This window comes from Cynocephalus volans, chromosome 7 (assembly GCF_027409185.1).
Source record: "Cynocephalus volans isolate mCynVol1 chromosome 7, mCynVol1.pri, whole genome shotgun sequence".
Classification (NCBI taxonomy): domain Eukaryota; kingdom Metazoa; phylum Chordata; class Mammalia; order Dermoptera; family Cynocephalidae; genus Cynocephalus; species Cynocephalus volans.
This window is the reverse complement of record NC_084466.1, coordinates 76877790-76895987: the sequence shown is the minus strand read 5'-3', so window position 1 is coordinate 76895987 and position 18198 is coordinate 76877790. Positions and strand designations below refer to the sequence as shown.

Sequence of the window (18198 nt, the reverse complement as noted above, 5' to 3'; positions counted from 1 at the left end):
CCTGTACCCTTTTAATGAGTTTTATCCACTTAATCCCAGTGGTAGAATGACCACTGGGGTGGGCAGTTCTATTCTAGCAGATGCAGGAAAGCGCTGCTGGTGGTTCTGGGCTTGTGCTCTGTGCATGTCACTGACCCCTTCACTGGTCAGTGAGTGAGGTCGTGAGGAATTAGAGAGAGGGGGAGTGCCAAAAACACAAGTGCATCATTCAGGATTGAGGCTTCCAAGGCTTTTTTCTTTCTAATTCCTTTAAAAATGAGGAAAATGAATGGCATTTGTTTTCTGCTTTTACCTACTTTTCCTCTCTCCTAATTTGGTCCTCAAGAGCAATCTTCATTTCAGGGATAGGATAAAGAGATGAATATCGGGAACCAAAGAGAGTGAAAAAGAAGGGAAGGGAAAGGGAAAGAAGCTGACGGTGCTGAGCACCTACTGTGCGCAGGCCTTAAGCTATTTGCATTTCCTGCTTTTAGTCAGTCATCACAGCAACCCTCTGAGGTAGCCAATTTTGTAGAAAAGGAAACTAAATGCACAGTGGTGACACGTGGCCCAGGTCATCCAGCAAGCAAGTGCAGAGCCACTGTAGATCTCTACGCCAATGACATTTTAACTCTTTCACCACTACACATGAGGGACCGGGAGGTAAAAACTGTGGCACCAAAACAGTGTTGGGAAAATCAGATAGGGGAGAGAAGTTTGGAAGAACTAGACTGAAAATCATCTAATCCTATTTAATTGTATGTGATACTGGAATGTCTAAATAGAAAGATGGGTATGGGATGGCTAAAATTCCCATCCAATGGGATGGTGATTGAGATCTGGGAGACTTAAGAGGAAGCTATGCAGAGCTCAGAGCCCTTAATTGATAAGTGAGGGCCACGGGCCCTCTTGGGAGTAACCCAGAGCTGAGGACTAGGGACTCTCCCCCCACCCCCAGTCCTAAAGTGAAGAAGCAGCACTGCCCAGGCACAGCGTCACGCCTCGTTGATGACTCCTCTTTGGCAGGGCAGGTTGTCTGTCTTCTGCTTTCTGCTCGTCCTCAAGGCTAAATCTGCATACATCTCGCCTTTTCCATGGCATTCATTCTCGATACGAACACTCCAAATACAGTCAAAAGTCTGAAATTTGACCTCTAAACAAAACTTTTGGTATTTAACATTTTCCAGTCTCTTGATAGATGATCCTAGATTAGTGCTCAATGGAATCTTGTATACATGCGGCAGAAAGCTAAGGAGGGCTTTTACAGAAGCCAGGAATGGCTCACTGTGCTCTCATCTGTCTGCAGCTCCTTCTCCTCCTTCACACACATTCCAGCCTCCTCGTCAGGCTGCTTGGAGGGAGCCAAGGTAGTTCTGCCAAGTAGGGAAATGTTTGAGATTACAAGTGGCAGACAGAAAAATGCAGATCAGATCTGGAGGGCTGCTTTTGAAATTACGTGAACCCAAACCTTGTGGGGTGATGCCAAAGCCTTTCTGTGGGCTCTGAAGCTCAGTTTTTGAGATTTTTCTACCAGTTGATTAGTGATGTGTGCACCCAACTCTGTGCCAATAAATCTTCCCAATCTGCAGGTACCACACACCCATTGCCCACTGCAGGCAAGACAGTGAAACTAACACTCACAGCATGACCAGGACTTTCCATGGGAGGGTTCAGACTGGATCCTCTTCTGGTCAGCTTCTCCAGTTCTAGACCATGGCTCCCATTTGGAGTCCATAACCCAGCGCAAATACTTGTGGGTGGTAATCGATTTCCCTTATTTTTTCTCTCAGCCCTCCCTACTGTCTTTGGTGAATTTCCCCTCTACAGGCCTCCTGGAGAATGTGTTTGCTCTTATACCATACCCTGGCCACCCATCCATCAGCTCCAGCTCATATGGCCAGCAATCCAGTTTGACCTGTCCTGGGACCACTGCCTACATCCAACCATTCCAGCCAAACCAAAATTCTTTTACTTAGTTGTCTCATGGATCTGGAACTATGTGGTTGCCTGCTCTTCCACCCGTGAGACTCAGTTAAAACCTACTGCCGTCAGAAACATTTTCATGACTAACATGAAACCCTTTAGTGTTACCAGTCATGTTAATACCTGTAAACAGTCGTTATGTGGCACATTAATTAGATGAGGCTCTTACATGCTCATGTGGAATCCATTTGTTTGTTGCAACTACTATAGGCAAAAGTTTTTACATCTTAGACTTACAAGGAATATTCAACATCTTTTAATCCAGCCAATCAACTACTAGTAGAGTTCCCCTGTGAGATCAAGTAATTAATACTCTATCTGCATATTCAGGGTGTATTATTTCACAGAGGACCCCAGGGTGTTTAATAAAGTTTTTCCTGACAGTTTCTCTCCACTGGCTCTAATTCTGCCATTTGGAACTAGACAGGAAAGATCTATTCCTTCTTCCACAGGACTGTCCTTCAGATGTTTTTGTTTTTATTTTTTTGTGGCTGTCCTATATGGGGATCTGAATCCATGACCTCAGTGTTACAAGGCTGTGTTCTAATCAATTGAGCTAATCGGCCAGCCCCCAGATGTTCATAGACAACCAACATATCCCTTACAAGAATCTTCCTTTGTAGGCCAAATATTCCTTTTCATCAAACCACATTGAGATAGAAGGTGCTCACTTTCCCCAGCTCTGGTTACAGGACAAGCCTCTGGGTTTCAGATCATTCCCCAAGGGTTCAGGCCCCTCCTTTAGGCCCTCCCTAGAGGAAAGTTACTGTTGCCAGGTGGACCTATTTTCAGCACCAACACAGGGAGAATGAGACCACAAGGGGCTGGTTTATGCAAATCCAGTGTCTGGGCATGCTCAGTAGAGAGGGGTTATATAACCCTAGTAGCTGAGCATGCTCAGTAAAGTGGAGCTTATCCTCTGAATGACCTAGAGGTGCTAGAGAGCACAGAATATTCATGAATATGCTTGGTGCATGTGATAGGATTTGCCCAATGAACATGCTCCAAAAAGAGACCAACTGAGCACATGCAAAACTATGTTACATAACTGAGAACCACCCTCTTAATTGAATATTCATTAGATAGTGAAACTATAAAAGCTGAATCCTAGGAGCAGGTGGGCTGCTGCTGACTTTCCTAGAGCCATGCAGCACTCTGTCTGTGGAGTGTGTGTTTCTTTGTTTTAGTATCAAACTTACTTTCACCAAGCAGCTGCTCACTCTCTTGAGCCAGCCTGCACTCTGTACTCAACTTGAAGTGTGTATTTCTTAATTTTGTGTTAACCTTGGTGGGGCCCTGCTTGGTCTCTGGAGCGAGGCCACACTCTGTGAACTCTGTATCTCCTATTCATTATACTAAACCTGCTCTCACTTTCTACTGTGACTCTGCTCTTGAATTCTTTCCTGTGGTGGAGTCAACACCTGGTAAGAGGACGGGTGGGTTGAGGCTGACTCTCAGGCACCCCCCAAGACCCTGCCTTCGACATCGATATGACTTATAACTAGTCATCAAGCTGATTGCTCTCTTTTGGATCTGCTCCAGTCTATCAGTATCCCTTTAAAAATACGGCACCTACCCTCAACTTCGAGTTCTAGACACGTAGTCAAAGGTAGGATGTGTGCATACTTCCTGCAGTCAGGGCGCTGCATGTTTGCTGATCCCATCTGAGTTTATGGGGAGTTTATTTTTATAATCTATGTTCACTCAATCATGAATTCAACATTGACTGATGGCCTGCAGAGCACTGCTGTAACTACGGAAGATATAAAGGTAATATGATCTGGTCCCTGCCCTAAAGGGAACGTCTGCCAGGGAAGAAAGAAAAGAAACTCACCCTTACAGCACGTGTTGTCGTGTGTGGGAGGCCATCTCTCATGCTCTTTTATAGCGGATCTAATGCTTAAGCTGTGTGGTGTTCCTGCATTTTCATAAATCTGCTGTTAGAAGAGTGTTGTCTATCCCATACTTAACAAATGACCTTTTGAACTTAAGAATAGGTCTTTAAACTTCCAGGAATTGTTGAGATACTTTCAATTCTTGACTTTCTTCTCCAACTATTTATTTCTGCCTTGTTCTTTCTGATGGCTGATAAAAATATCTATATTATAAAAGTGAAAAATAAACAACTAAGTGAGTTTGGGAAAAGGTAGAGCAAGGCCAGGAAAAGCATGAAGCAGGGATGAAGTCAGTTCATAGAAGTACAAGCCACACAACCCTGTGCACTTGCTGGAGGTGCATGAAAATATGGCTTCAGTTTCCTCTCAGACAAAGCAAAAAGAAAACAAGGCTGACTGCAAAATTCAACATATCCATAAGATAAAAGACAGGTATTGTGACCCCAGGGAAGATTTTCCTGGATCCTCATAAAGAATCAGTACCCTTAAAAATATTGGGTATGGTAATTAAACTTAATCTGTGGTCTCTTAACTGTATCCTCCAATGTCAGTAATAGTATAACAAAGCACTACTCAGGAAAAGTAATTTCTATGAGGGCCTCCAAAAATCATGGCTTTAGTATGCTGTCCTCTGTGATCTTTTAACCCATGTATGAGGTCATATCATCATTTTCCTGCTTAAAACTCTTCCAGTTTTCTATTGCACTAGAAGAAAATCCAAACTCCTCACACGGCCTACAAGGTCCTAGGCAATCTGGTCCCTGCTCCCCTGTCTCCCTCAGCTCCAGGCTCGCTAGTCTGCTTGGCTGGGCTTCCTTGTGCTACCCCTCAGTCTGGAATGCTCTCCCTGGAGCTTGTCCCATCACCAACTCCTTAGCTCTCAAGAATCAGCTTAAGTGACATCCTCATGAGGGCCATCCGTATTCACCTAAGGCAAGGAAGCAGCACCCTATTTGTTGTCCCTGTAGCACCTTTCCCAATCTGCAATTACATATGTATTTGCTCTCTGAACTGTGTGTTGCCTACCTTTCCCCAGTAGACTGTTGTGGACGGACCATGTCTATTTCATCCACATTCTGCACTTAGTACCAACCACAAAGGCTGGCATAGGGTAGGAAATTAATAGTGATTAGTTGAATAAGTGATTGAATAAATAATTACGATCGGAATTTTTTCAAAGATAGAATTCAGAATGCCTAGAGGGATGGATGCATACTTTGTAGGCAATCATCATAAATACTATGGTTGTTGTTGTTATTGTCGACACTACAACTCAGATTGCATAAGGCTTGGACAGCAGATAATTCAAGGTTTTATTCTCTGGAAAGAGCTTTAAGTACATATATTTTGCTTTATTGGTTAGTGGCAAATGTATATGCTTTGACTGTCAAACAGATGGCAGTTTAAGGTCCCTTGTGAGAATTAGGGAGCCTGGAGGGATGAGCAACCTCTTGCTCCACAAAGAGGGGCTGAAGGGCATCACAAATTTTAGTTATCTACAGTAGCTTTGTATCAGATTCAAATTTTATGAGGATGCTTCCCATGCCTTTACTCGAAACGTTGAACAGCACTCAGCCAGATACAGAAACCTTCACCTGACCCTAACACATGCCTCTTCTGAGTGACTTCAGTCAATTGGTTTATGTCTCATGGAAGCAGCTACCTGATCAGATGCAGTTCTCCAAGACAATTTGTTTTCTAGCCTATATTTTTCTATAGGGATATCATGGCAGAAACTGCTGAGGTGATCACAGACCGTGTCTACCACCTTTCTCTCACCGGCCAGTCTTGCTACATTGCCAAGATGGGAAACTGTGTTAATTTAGTTCTATTCTTTCTTGGGGACCCAAACTGTATCTGTGTTAACATGCACCTTGGTTTCATCATGCTCATACATATCTTTTTAGTAATTCTTTCAATCATTTTGCTGGAGATTTTAATTAATTTACTGTCCAGTATTTTCTAAAACCTACTTATTTTTTCCCTAATTGAAAATAAAAGCAATTGTTCATTTGTTTTGCTTTGTTTGTTTCTTTGTTTTAAAGGATTGCTTAGATTACTAGAAGAGATTTTTTAGTAGCTCAGGTGGAATTTGTCTTTGCTTGGAGATTTGTCCTCACTTATATCAGGTAGAGTTCTATAACCTCCTTCCCCATCTTGAACAACAGTGAATACATATATTTTTTAATGTTGAATTATAACTTGAATATAAAATGGAAGCTTGGGCACAAAAGAAATCTTATGATGAAACTTTTGGAAAATGCTTTAATTTTCTGTTTCATAAATGTTTGGGATTGCCCAATGAAGTGTACACCATTGTTAAGATCATGTGCTGACCTATTGCCCTGGATTTGGTCTCCATTTTTATGTAGAAATCCTTCCCATCTGATGCCATGCAACAGTTGGGCATTGAGTAAAGTTTGGAAATAACCATGGCCATAAGCTGTGGAGGAATAAGGGTGTGGGATTTATAATGCAATTGCACTTCTTATATATTTAAACCACATATACATTCTTGGATAAATTCAGCAGGATACTAAAGAATATGATAGAAATGTTTTTCCTCCTTATTCCTGATATAAGACCATCAATCATTAAAGAACGGACAGTGGTGCAAAGAAGAGCAACAACCTTGAAAACATCCTGTAAAGAGAGGAGCACTGAGAATTTGAGAGTGTAGTAAAACAGCTGTCTAAAGGTCTGGATTTAGGTATTAAGCTCTGAGGTGATTGGGAAGACACATTTTAGGGCTTATGTCTAGGGAGCCAGGGGAGGTTTCTCTTTTTGGTTGGCAGGAATAATTTAACCAGAGGTGATTCTGGTGTAATTAAAATATGACTTTTGCTGGCATGTTTTTTGTCATAAGTAGAGACAAAGCCACTAACTCATGGTAACATGACTTCTTTCTTTTACCCTTTCTTAGTTAAATATTTCTAATGCATGCTTCATGCCAGGCACAGAGCTAGGCACTGACAGTACAAAGATAAATAAGACACTGTCCCTCTTCTGAATAATGACTTATAACTACAAAAGATGGAACAGTTACAGTTACAAGACTGCATTGCTGATGCTACGATAGAGGTGTGTAAGGGTGCTATGGGGGCAGAGCAGGCACAGCTAAATCAGAGCAAAGTAGAGTCCTTCTGCACAGCGGAAAACATGGTCTAGCACTGAGCCTCGGGAAATGCATCCCCGAGTGAGAAGACAAGGAAGAAAATATCAGAAAAAAATATGCCTATGAAAGGGAAAAACTACACCAATACTTCCATCTGCTATACCCCCTCCTTCAAATAATAAAAGAGATTAGTATTTCAAACCACTATGATACAGGGGATCTAACATACAGCATGGGTGGTGATGGAGGTGTTAATTTGATTGTGGTAATCACTACACAATGCATATGTGTATCAAATTATCATGTTGTATACGTTGAGTATATAAATCTTTTTTTGTCAACTAAATATTTTAAAATAAAATAAAAAACTCACCATGATATAGATAACTCTAGGATTCAAAGACTCAAGTTGGAAGGCTACACCCACAATGTTCCTCTTGATTCATCCACCTTTTTCCCCACTGAGAGTTCTAAACTGGGGAGATACATGCTAAATTGGGGAAATAATTATGGCTATGGCCTAGAGAAAACCCTTTAGAAGAAGGACTGCTGTGAATAATGGGGAAGAAATTGGGAGTGCAGACTGAATCCAGAGATTGTAGCCTTGGGTGGAGGGAAGGGTGGTCTGCCAGGAAGGCTTGGATTAAGAGCACATGTGTGATGCCCTCAATCTGTACCCACTGGCACTCTGGCATTGTGGAACACACTATCCTTTGTCTAATCTTTTCAAAATTGGTGCAACTCTGCTTTCTAAGACAAAGCAGATTGCTAAACCTAGACCCACGCTAGCTTCCCTTGAAGGTTCCTCATCCTGGTGCTCCTTTCAATTAAGGGAAGCAAAGGGTATTGCTTGCATCTTGTGCCTATTTAATATTTAACTGACGATAAAATTGTACATTCAAGGTATACAGTGTGATGATTTGACATATTGTATGCACTGTGTACTGATTTCCACAGTCAACTTAATTAACACGTGCATCACCACTCGTAGTTACCATCTGCATGTGTGTGGGGTGAGGACACTTAAAATCTGCCCTTATCAAATTTCAACTAGACAATATAGTATTATTAATTATTGTCATTATGATGTGCATTAGATCCCCAGAACTTATTCATCTCATAATTTAAAGTTTGTATCCTTAGACCAACATTTCCCATCATCTCCCTAACCCCCACCCCGACACCTAATCCCTGGTAGCCACCATTCTACTCTCTGCTTCTGTGAGTTCAACTTTTTTAGATTCCAGATATGAGTGAGATCATGCAGTATTTGTGTTTCCGTGTCTGGCTTATTTCACTTAGCTTAATGTCCTGCAGGCGCAGCCATCATTGTGCCCGTTTTATACAAACTTTCTAGAGGAGTTTTTTGTTGTTGTTGTCAGAGAATATATGTGAGTGTATAAATATGCAGAGACTCTCCTGAGATTTCTTATCTTACATCTTCCGAGCTTGATGTTTATCATGGCATGCAGTGGCCTCTGGCCACCCTGTGTCTTACAGCACAGACCTGTCTAAACAGACCAAGTACAACACAGCTAGCCAGGCATGGTTACCTTCTCCTTGCACTGCCCCACCAAGATGACTTGGCACTAATCAATCACAGGAGAATACTTACTGAGCACCAAAAATGTGTTGGTTGCGCAGAAGGATAAAACATACCAAAAGCTACTCTTAGTTTTCAATGGACTTAAAACACCCTCTTTCATTCCCTGACTTTGGGGGTTTCAAGGGCTGTCCTTGGCCTTGGCTTGTTTCTCAATATGGATTGCTTTAGAAAATCCAGTCCCAGCCTTGCATTAATCAATCATTGTTGTAAGTGAAAAATGTAGGTCACAAATAATGTGGTATATATACTATGGTTACAATTTTTAAAAAATGCATAGTAAAAAGAGTTTAGAAGGAAACATACTAAAAAGATAATCACGATCATTTTTAGGATGGTGGCATTATGGTGATGTTTCTTAAATTTCCATTTTTCAATATTCTATTGTATGACTAATTATATTCCTTAACTAATGAGGGAATCACGCCTAACCAATGATTTATCTTAGGGGGTGTGGAACAGGAGCCTCAGCCTCAGCTTATTTCCAGCTGCCTCTGTGGATTGCAGATGGAAGGCAGACGGAAAAGAAAAACCTGCACAAAGATGATAGATACTGTCTTATGTGGCTTAAACTCTCTTAGTGCCTAATGCTGTTAGGAAAAACCCCAGGGTTCAAAATAAAATAATTTCTTCTAGGAAAGAGAAAACAACAACAAAAGTCTACTGGTTCCTCTTTCAAAGTGCCTCTCACATCCATTCCTTCCTGCATGATTGCCTCCGTCACACAGGGACCGGCCCTCCTGCCCAGAGGACTGACAGTCCTACTGCGGTCTCTGTGTCTCATCTTCCTCATCCCCTTTCAGTCGACCCTGAGCACCACAGAATGTTTAGCTTCTCGGGATACCACTGCAATCATATTACTCTCCTGTTGCAAAACACCAAATATCACTCCACCTTTACCACTTACTAGCTGTTTAAGTTGTTTAGCCTCTTAGGGGCTCCCTTTCTGTATCTACAAAATGGTTTAGATATATGTTTAAATGTGCACACACATATCTCGTATATATACAAGCAGACCCGGTATATACAATTATCAGTTCCTTTCCCACTCTTTGTTTCAACTGGATCAAAATCTAACCCAAGAAAAAACAAACTAGTTAAAAAAGATTTTGTATCTCTTCTTGAATGTCACCTTTTGGGGAAAAATTCAATGGACATGGCCAGAACTGTCAACTGTACAGACCCAATCTCTAGATACATTTTAAGAAACTATCTTTTTACCTATTCCTGGTTTTAAAACCTGGAATATATATCATATAATATCCTTACAATTATTTCCTAAGAGCTGATATTTTCTTCAGCTTTACAAATGCACATAGGCATATTAAAGTTCTAGTCTCACAACAATGAACAAAATGCATAACACAGTGGTGACAGTAGGAACCATTTGGACAAAATAGTCTTAAATGCTTTTATCCAAATACTTCCTAAACGTTTTCCCGGAAGTGCTATTTCTACTAGTGTGCTTCAAATTCGAATTTTAAAAGGAATATTAAAGACATTGCTCTTTTCTCAAGGTGAAGGAAGAGAAAGTGTCTTTAAGGTAAAAATGCAAAACAAATGAAACAAAACAAGACTTGGCCCATAATTTCCCCATCCTGGACCTCAGAAGTCCCTTAAGGTCCTCTGTGGTCAGGATTGGGAAGTCTTTCTGTGCTTCTGTTGAGTTCTGCACAGAGGCAACCCCTTCTATACTGTACTTTTATATCCTGCTCTTAGTAACTAGCAAATGGGCCCAGGCATTTGGAATCACTTTCATTTAAAACTATTTAATGAATGCCTACTCTGTGTCAGGCAAAGTTCTTCATCCTTGGAATGAATCAATGAATCAAACAGACACGAACTCTGTCCTAATGAAGTTTAGGTTCTAACCAATGAACATAATAGCATGGGTGTTATTAACTTGTGATCTGTGGGCCACTGGATTCCTGGGACTGCACACAAAATGTTGTGTGTATATTCACTTCTCTAGAGCATAGGTCTTTAGATTTTATCAGATCTTCAAAGGATGCTGTGCCCCGCAAACTATTTTTTAGTGGCTCTAAAGTATAGTTCTAGAATACCTAGAATTGGCTTTGGAGTCAAGTCAACTTACATTCATTGTCAGCCTCTGCTATTTATTAACTATATGAGCTTGGACAAACAGAGTTAATTCATTTTTCTGCATCTGTGTTGTATCATCTATAAAACTGAGGGTCTTGTGAAGGTTAAATTAGATTATGTACGTGAAGCACTTAGAACACCCTCCCATTATGCTGCAGGTTCTGACCCAAAATGTGAAGGAGAACTTTGAAACAAGTTCTAGGTATAAAGACAGACTAGGCTGTTTTCAATAGCTAGCAGGTCCTCATCACTAGAGGCTTTCAATTTTAGTGTGGCCAACCACATCAGAACTGTCATAGGTGAGTGGGGAAGGTCCCTTCTAAACTAAGAACTTATGATTCTGTGAAATGACCAACTTTGTATGTACCAAAGAGGTGAATGCCTAGACTTTTCTTTGGAGAGTATTTCATGACCCTAGTATACAGCCAAACCTTGTTCTTTGATTCCTTGAGGAGTGGAAATAAATGCTTTCTTATTTACAATGCCTATTTTAAAGCTGTATAATGATATTTGGTGCAATTCTTTCAGAAAGACAATACACATGATGATAAAATTGCCTTCTGTTTGTTGAGCATTTTATAATTTTCAAAGATTTAAAAATTATAAATTTAAGCCCTCCATTTTATTGATTATGGGAACGATCCTTTAAAACAATCCTTTAAAAGGGCTCACTGGTACCTGCTTGCTTTTTCCCCTACTGCCTCTTCTAGCTTCAAAATCACATCATCCTTTTTGGTCTCTGGGTTCCAGGGACATTGGCTTTTTCCTTCAGAGGCCTTTGGCCTTGCAGTTCTCTCTTCTTGTACTATCACACTAACCACCCCTATGGTGATATAATCAACTGCTGTTCAACACTCCTCTCTTTTAGGACACAGTCCCTGTCTCTCTAGGTAGCACCTGTACATCTCTCTGGTAGCCTCCGGCGTAGCTGCACTGTGACATTTTGGGGACGATGGTTATTTGATTAAGATCTGTCTATTCACTCTATGTGAGAGATGAGGTGATTTGTACCAGGGCATCTGACCACCCAGTGAGGACGAAACATGGGGACCTAGTGCCCTGGTGGTCACTTTACCCCTCCTCTTCCATCCCATATCTTCTCTCTTCTGCAGTTGACTCTGCTCTAATTAAAGATGTCAGACATGCTTTTTACTTCACTATGTTAAATCTCAGTTTACAGAGGACGAGTAACCTATGAAAACTCATAGCTGCTGATACACATCAAACATGTTCCCAATCAAGCTCTTCTGCAGGGAATTTCCACCTTGAGCGTCCTTTTCTTGGAAAACTTGGACTCACCCATTTATTTTTAAGTTGTTCTTAGAACTGTAGCCCTGTCTTCACACTTGTTGCCTGTAGGCAGAGCATGCTCAGAAAGACTTCTTATGCAATGACTGGAGTTGAATTAAAGGAGGAAAGATTGATACAAGCATCAAGGCAACATGAAGCCAAAAGAAAGTCATTGTGCTGCCTCGATGATAGTTAAAGTTAGAAAAAAGGTGACACAAAGGCATACCTACCTGGAGGAAGAGAGGAGAGCAGAATAGTGAGGACACCAGCAACACGACAGTGAGTTCCTTCTGCATGCATGACACTGTTCTAAGAGGCTCTAAGAGTAAAGAATTGACTGCAATATTTATTGAATGTAAGTAAATGCAGAATTTGGGCTCATGCACCCTTATGACTAGGCCACTGAGGCACTGAAGCTCACGTTTTTGGTCACTTGGGTGGCAGGCACCATTCTAAATGCTGTACCTGCATATCTCACCTACCCCTCAACCCTGGGAGGTACTGACCATTTTTCCTTCACTTTGCAGATGAGGAAACTAACCTCCTATCTTCCTGCTCCAGTTGTTCACACATGTAGATGTCAGATTAATCTCCTAAAATACAGTTCTGGTACATTGTTTAAAAACATCAAGAGATCCCCCACTGAGAAAAGGAAAAAGCCTAAATTCTTCAGTCTAGAATTAAAGGCCTGTCAAGGTGAACTTCCTGGTTGCTGCTTTTAAAACCTTTGAAATCGTTCCTGTTTGGAAGGAAAGAGGGCCCACCCCATCCCTGCTGCCTGTGGAACGCTCTCTCACTCCTTCAATTCCAACTCATTTTTTGAGACCTGACTCAGAGGCCTTTTTCTCTGGGGCCTTCCCTGGCCATTCCTGCTGATACCACCTCCTCCCTCCTCTGCACATCCAGGAGAATCATTTCTGGCACAGTCCCTGGGCACTTCATTCTGAGTGGCTTTTGTCATCTCTTACTGCCCTTACCTTGAAACTTCTTGAAACCCACAATACTCCATGTGCATCTTTGCACCTCCCTCTTGATCAGCCTCCTGCCACCCTTGGACAGGTGACGTGGAACGGAGCCTGTGACACTGAGGCTCAAACCCTGGCTCCTCTTACTGGTTGGGTGATCCTAGACTTCCCTTTTATCTCTCTCAGCTTCTGTGTCCTCATCCTCAAAGTAAACAATGATGGTACATACCTTGCATTTATGAGTCTCTGACACAGAGCAGGGCTGAATAAATTATTAGAATTTCTGATTGACAGTGCAATAATTACTTGCTAGATTCCTGCAAGAGGCTGAAGTCACACAAAGCACATTCTGTTATGCACTGGAATTTAAGTAGCACCATATCCTGGCACTTAAACAGGGACAATGAAGAGAGTATACTGCATGCCACAGACATCCAGAGCGGGCAGTCCTTTAAGCCGAAGTGGTAAAGGGATGAAAAGCATCGTGCACATCCAATGAGAAGGACTCCTAGATGCGTTCTATAGTTGAGCCACCATTCTGGCTGAGATCTGATGATGGTGTTCACACTGGAACCCTGGAAACCTTGCCTAGGACCCCGTGGCAGCAGGAAATCTTAAAGGGCTTCTAATCCTTTGTTACTTGAATGAGGTCAGCACAGCAGCTTGGCATCACCTGGAGCTCGTTGGAAATGAAGAATCTCAGACCCTGGCCCAGACCTACATTTTAACCTACATTGTAACAAGATTTGCAGGTGACTTATGAGTATAATAAAGTTTGACAAGTCATGTTATAATGTAACTCCTTCTTTTCATCAGCAAGGATGATGAGTTTGTGGACTTTCCCAGGTTGTGAAATCTGCTAACTGCAGACATGGCACAAGCTGAGGGCCCTTAGTTTGGAGGTTTTTGATTTTGCTACTGAGCCACAGATGTCTAAACATGGTTAGGTAAGTGTTTTAGGCATTGCTTTGTTTCTATTTTATTTATATCATATTTTGATATGATTTATCATTAAAAGTAAAATGATTTTTCTTAAAGATCTCATCAATTTAGATGAACTTTAGTTCTGAAAAAGACCTAACTTCTATTTTCAGGTACCCAAATAATTCAAACTCTTGTAGGAATGTGTTCTCATGCTTCAAAGTAATTTCACAAAATTAAATTCTGAAGTCCCTCCCTTTTAAATCTTAAAAAGAAATGTTGACCAACATTCCATGTGATAAAAATATTCAGCTTAAAAATACTTGATTTTCCCTGTGGACATAAAGATAAGAATTCTGTATAATTTTTAAACTCTACCTCTCTAAATCAAGAAATTTTGTAACTTTAAAGTATGAATTCTTTTAAAAAGTAAAAGTAAATGTCCTCTTCAACATCTATACCTGTTGAAATTCTACCTGTCTCTTTAAGATCTGCCCAAAATATTATTAAAATTTATAAATTTTCTATGTAAAAATATTGTACCTACACAATAGGACATTGTCTTGGCCACAAGTGAGCCCCCCCAAAATGTTTTATTTTACTTCCCTTTAACACTATTTGCCATCATAGCTATTTGTTTGCTTTTAATTTCTCCTCTACAGAGACTAAAAAAGGAAACATTAAAAACTTCATTCATTCAACAAATATTTATTGATCACCTATTGTGTGTTTGAGACTGAGAATGTAAAGGGGAACAAAATGAATACAGTTAGCACCTGCCTTCAGGGATCAGTAAAGAATGCTGACCACAACTGGCTGAGGAAAAGAGCCTGTGAGAGCTTGCAGGATTCCATCAGTGCCCCACCAGCTACTCATCCCAAGCATTTGATGTCAAACTGGCCACAAGTACCAGGCAGGCTCATATATCCATGCCCTCACCAAACATTTAATGAGGTCCTATATTATCCCAGTCACTAAGCCCTCAAAGAATTGAAAAATGAAGATTCAGGGCAAATTAAAGAGGAATGCTCTATATAAGCCTGGGGATAAAACTAGGGTTGGGTGAAGTCTCATATCTTTTACATCCCCGTGCCTTCCACAGTGACTAGTAGAATATCTTACGCAGAGTAAATACATAGTTTCTTAATCAAGAATATAAAATACCTTGTAGAGTGCATAGTAAGTCAGCAATCAGTGTCTCCATTAGTAAAAAATATCCAGGTTGATTTTACATGTTTTACCCATTAATTCAACAACTATTTGTTTATTATGAGTGAATTCCTATAGTTCATGTGCCATGAACTATTCAAAATACTGAGCATAAAGAAACAAAGGACACAAGCCCTCCCTGCACGGGTTGGAGAACAACTAACAATGCAAGTATTATGATGTATGAAAGCACAGGATTCTATGGTGTAGTAGATTGAGTTATGTTCCCCCAAAACTCACTGAAGCTTGAATTGTCTCCCAAGTTTTATGTATTAGAAACTTAGCCCCCACTGTGATTGTTAAGAGGGTGGGAAATTCTATTATGGTAATTGAAAGGTGGAGCCCTGAAGGGGCGATTGGATTGTAGGACCGTGAAGTAATGAATGGATTAAAAATGGTGGTCAGGGGCATGGTTCTGAGGACTTTAAAAGAAGAGGAGAGTCTGTCTTGTTCTCATTGCTTCCACCATCTTGCAATGTGAGATCCCTGAATGACTGTCACCACCACCACATGGACTTTGGACTTCCCAGCCTCAGAAGCTGTAAGCAATAAATTTCATTTTCTTTTTAAATCACCCAGTTTCAAGTATTTTGTTATGAGCAACAAGAATGGACTAATACATATGGAAACACACAGGCCTCGCCACGCACGTGTGGATGAACAGTAAGGGATTTGGGGAGGGCTTCTGATCCAGTTTAATGGTTGGCATACATTTTCTCCATCTACATCTTGCATGTAGACCCTGTATCTACTAAAGTCTAAGATATGCATTAGGGGCCCAGATTTTATGTTCATCACCCATCACTTCTCCCTTTGAAAAGCACACATAAAAATAGGAATCTTCTTGGTCACAACCTTTATGTAGGGTCTATTGACATTGTGCTCCCCTGAGAGAAGGAAGGGAATGTATAGAGAAGACATAGAGACTGGCAAAGCCTCCGCTTCCCAACCTTTGGACAGTTAGGAAAGCAGGGTCACACTGAGCGCCACTCTTTGTGGTTGCTCTTTTCCCCTGCAAGTCTAGGTGGCAGCACGCAGCTGACACTCACTTGCTTCTTGGGAGACTTGTTGCTGACACCTTTCTGGATGCACTGATGGCTCTAATTCCCCCTTTGTTAACAAAGATGCTGGTAGTTCTTCCAGGTATAAAGCAGCCAAAGATTGCGAGAAAGGAAGTCATATGGGATTGCAAAAAGGAAATATATTTTAAAAAATATTTTCCTAGGATTACAATGGAACATTTGCGCTCTCCAGCCACCTTCTCTGTAAGTGAAAGTTACACATCCCTAGGCTGTAATTCAGTCCATCTGCACAGACTGACAAATAGCAGTAATTACATCATTGAGGGCAACCTAGCAGGGCAGGTTAATAGAACTCTGCCAACTCTCCGGTGATATTAAACTCGAATTGCTGGTTCTTCTTCTTTTATTATAAAGAACAACAATCAAATGAATGCAGGCATTCATGAAATATCAATATTATGAACTTTTTGAAAATAGATTGCTTTCTTATTTCCCCTTGAATAAATTTCAATATAGCAGATATTATTTTTTCTCCTTCTACTCATTTTGTACAACACTTCTCAGAGGTGGCAGGATGCCACAGAAAGTCTATGGGATTTGGGGAAGAACTGGGTTCGAGTCCCAGCTCAGTGACTTTATCAGCTGTGCTCTTGGGCAGCCTACTTAACCCCTCTGAGCTTCTGTTTCCTTACTTGTAAAATGGAGACAGGAGTTATCTACCTCGTACCATGATTTTGAGTATTAAATCAGATAATGTAAGTACTTTGTAAACTGTAAATTTTAGTTGTAATCTTTATCACTTTATTCGTTTCTTTGTTCATTTAGTCGAAAAAATATTTAGTGGACTCCTTTTAGGCTCTGGGACACAGAGATGAAATTCCCAGGGCTCAGAGATTCAAGAGCACCTGGCAGGTTCAGAGAGAGCAGGCAGCCACGAGAGGAGATGAGACCAGGGGTAGGGCTATGTCCCATTCTCACCATAGGTGGAAAGCAACTCAATAGGCAAGAGTCACTCTTTATACTATGCTTTTCTTACATGTGGATTATCTTGTGAAGTACTTTGCTAAAAGAAAAAAGGTGTGATTAATTCAGTCCCTGAAAAACACTTAATGCTGTTACAATAAGAAAAAACAATGATGCTAAAGGATTTGTTCACAGTTGAATATATAGTTCCTATCATAACAAGTGATTATTGTTTTTCTTTAGAAGGTTGTGCTTGAAGCATTTCATGAAATCCATGTTTGCTTCACAAAAAGTACATAAGCTGCAATCAACAAACATTTTTACTGTTTATCTTACGGTTTCCTTTGCTTTGACTATGAGGCTGAGGTTCCATACTTAAGTCTGTGCATTTTAAAATTTTATTTTAATTATTTTTAATTGTACATGTTTATGGGGTATAGTGTGTTGTTTCAATATATACATATTTTGTACAATGATCTACTTGTATTACAATTTCATGAGCTGCTCCTGTTGTGTAAAATTCTCAGTACCTAGTGGGTCTTACATAAAGTCCTTGATTTTTGTTGGGTTTTATTTTATTTTATTTTTTTGGCAGCTGGCCGATATGGGGATCTGAACCCTTGACCTTGGTTTTTCAAGGTCGTGCTCTAACCAACTGAGCTAAGCAGCCAGACCCATCGTGCATTTTTAAAAAAGAAACAACCCAGTTTGCCCTAAGAAAAAAATGCTTTTTCTTGTTTCCTTTTTCCTCTTCTCTGAATGGCAATCCTAGGTTCTAGATGCCACCTAGCTGGGGAAGACAGTCTTTCAAGTTGAAATTCCCTTGTCAGGGGCATTTTGTACCTAACTTCTTATCTTGAGAAACTAAAAGATGCCTTTTCTCTCCTCCCTCCTGTTCTACCTTTCCCCCCACCCTGCCCCATCCTCTTGTTTTCCATGGTCTGCATTTCAGCATTTGTGCTTGACTCAGGATGCAGACAAAGGTCATGCACCAGCATCAGTGAAACAAGGAGAAAGTGGGGAATCTGCCAGCTCTCAATCCTTTTTGAGTAAATACTTTCTGATATATGTTATACTTTTTGCTATGTGAACTTGTTCCTTCCAAATGAGTCAGTTGAGAGATGGTAGTGTTGATTTATTTGAGTAGACA

The 18198-nt window shown here is 40.7% G+C and overlaps 1 protein-coding gene across 1 annotated transcript in view; it reads right to left on the bottom strand.

Annotated features, from left to right (window-relative positions):
• STARD13 (StAR related lipid transfer domain containing 13) overlaps nucleotides 1–18198 on the bottom strand; it is a 211872-nt gene that overhangs the window by 162356 nt on the left and 31318 nt on the right. The gene's annotated exons all lie outside the window — the stretch shown is intronic.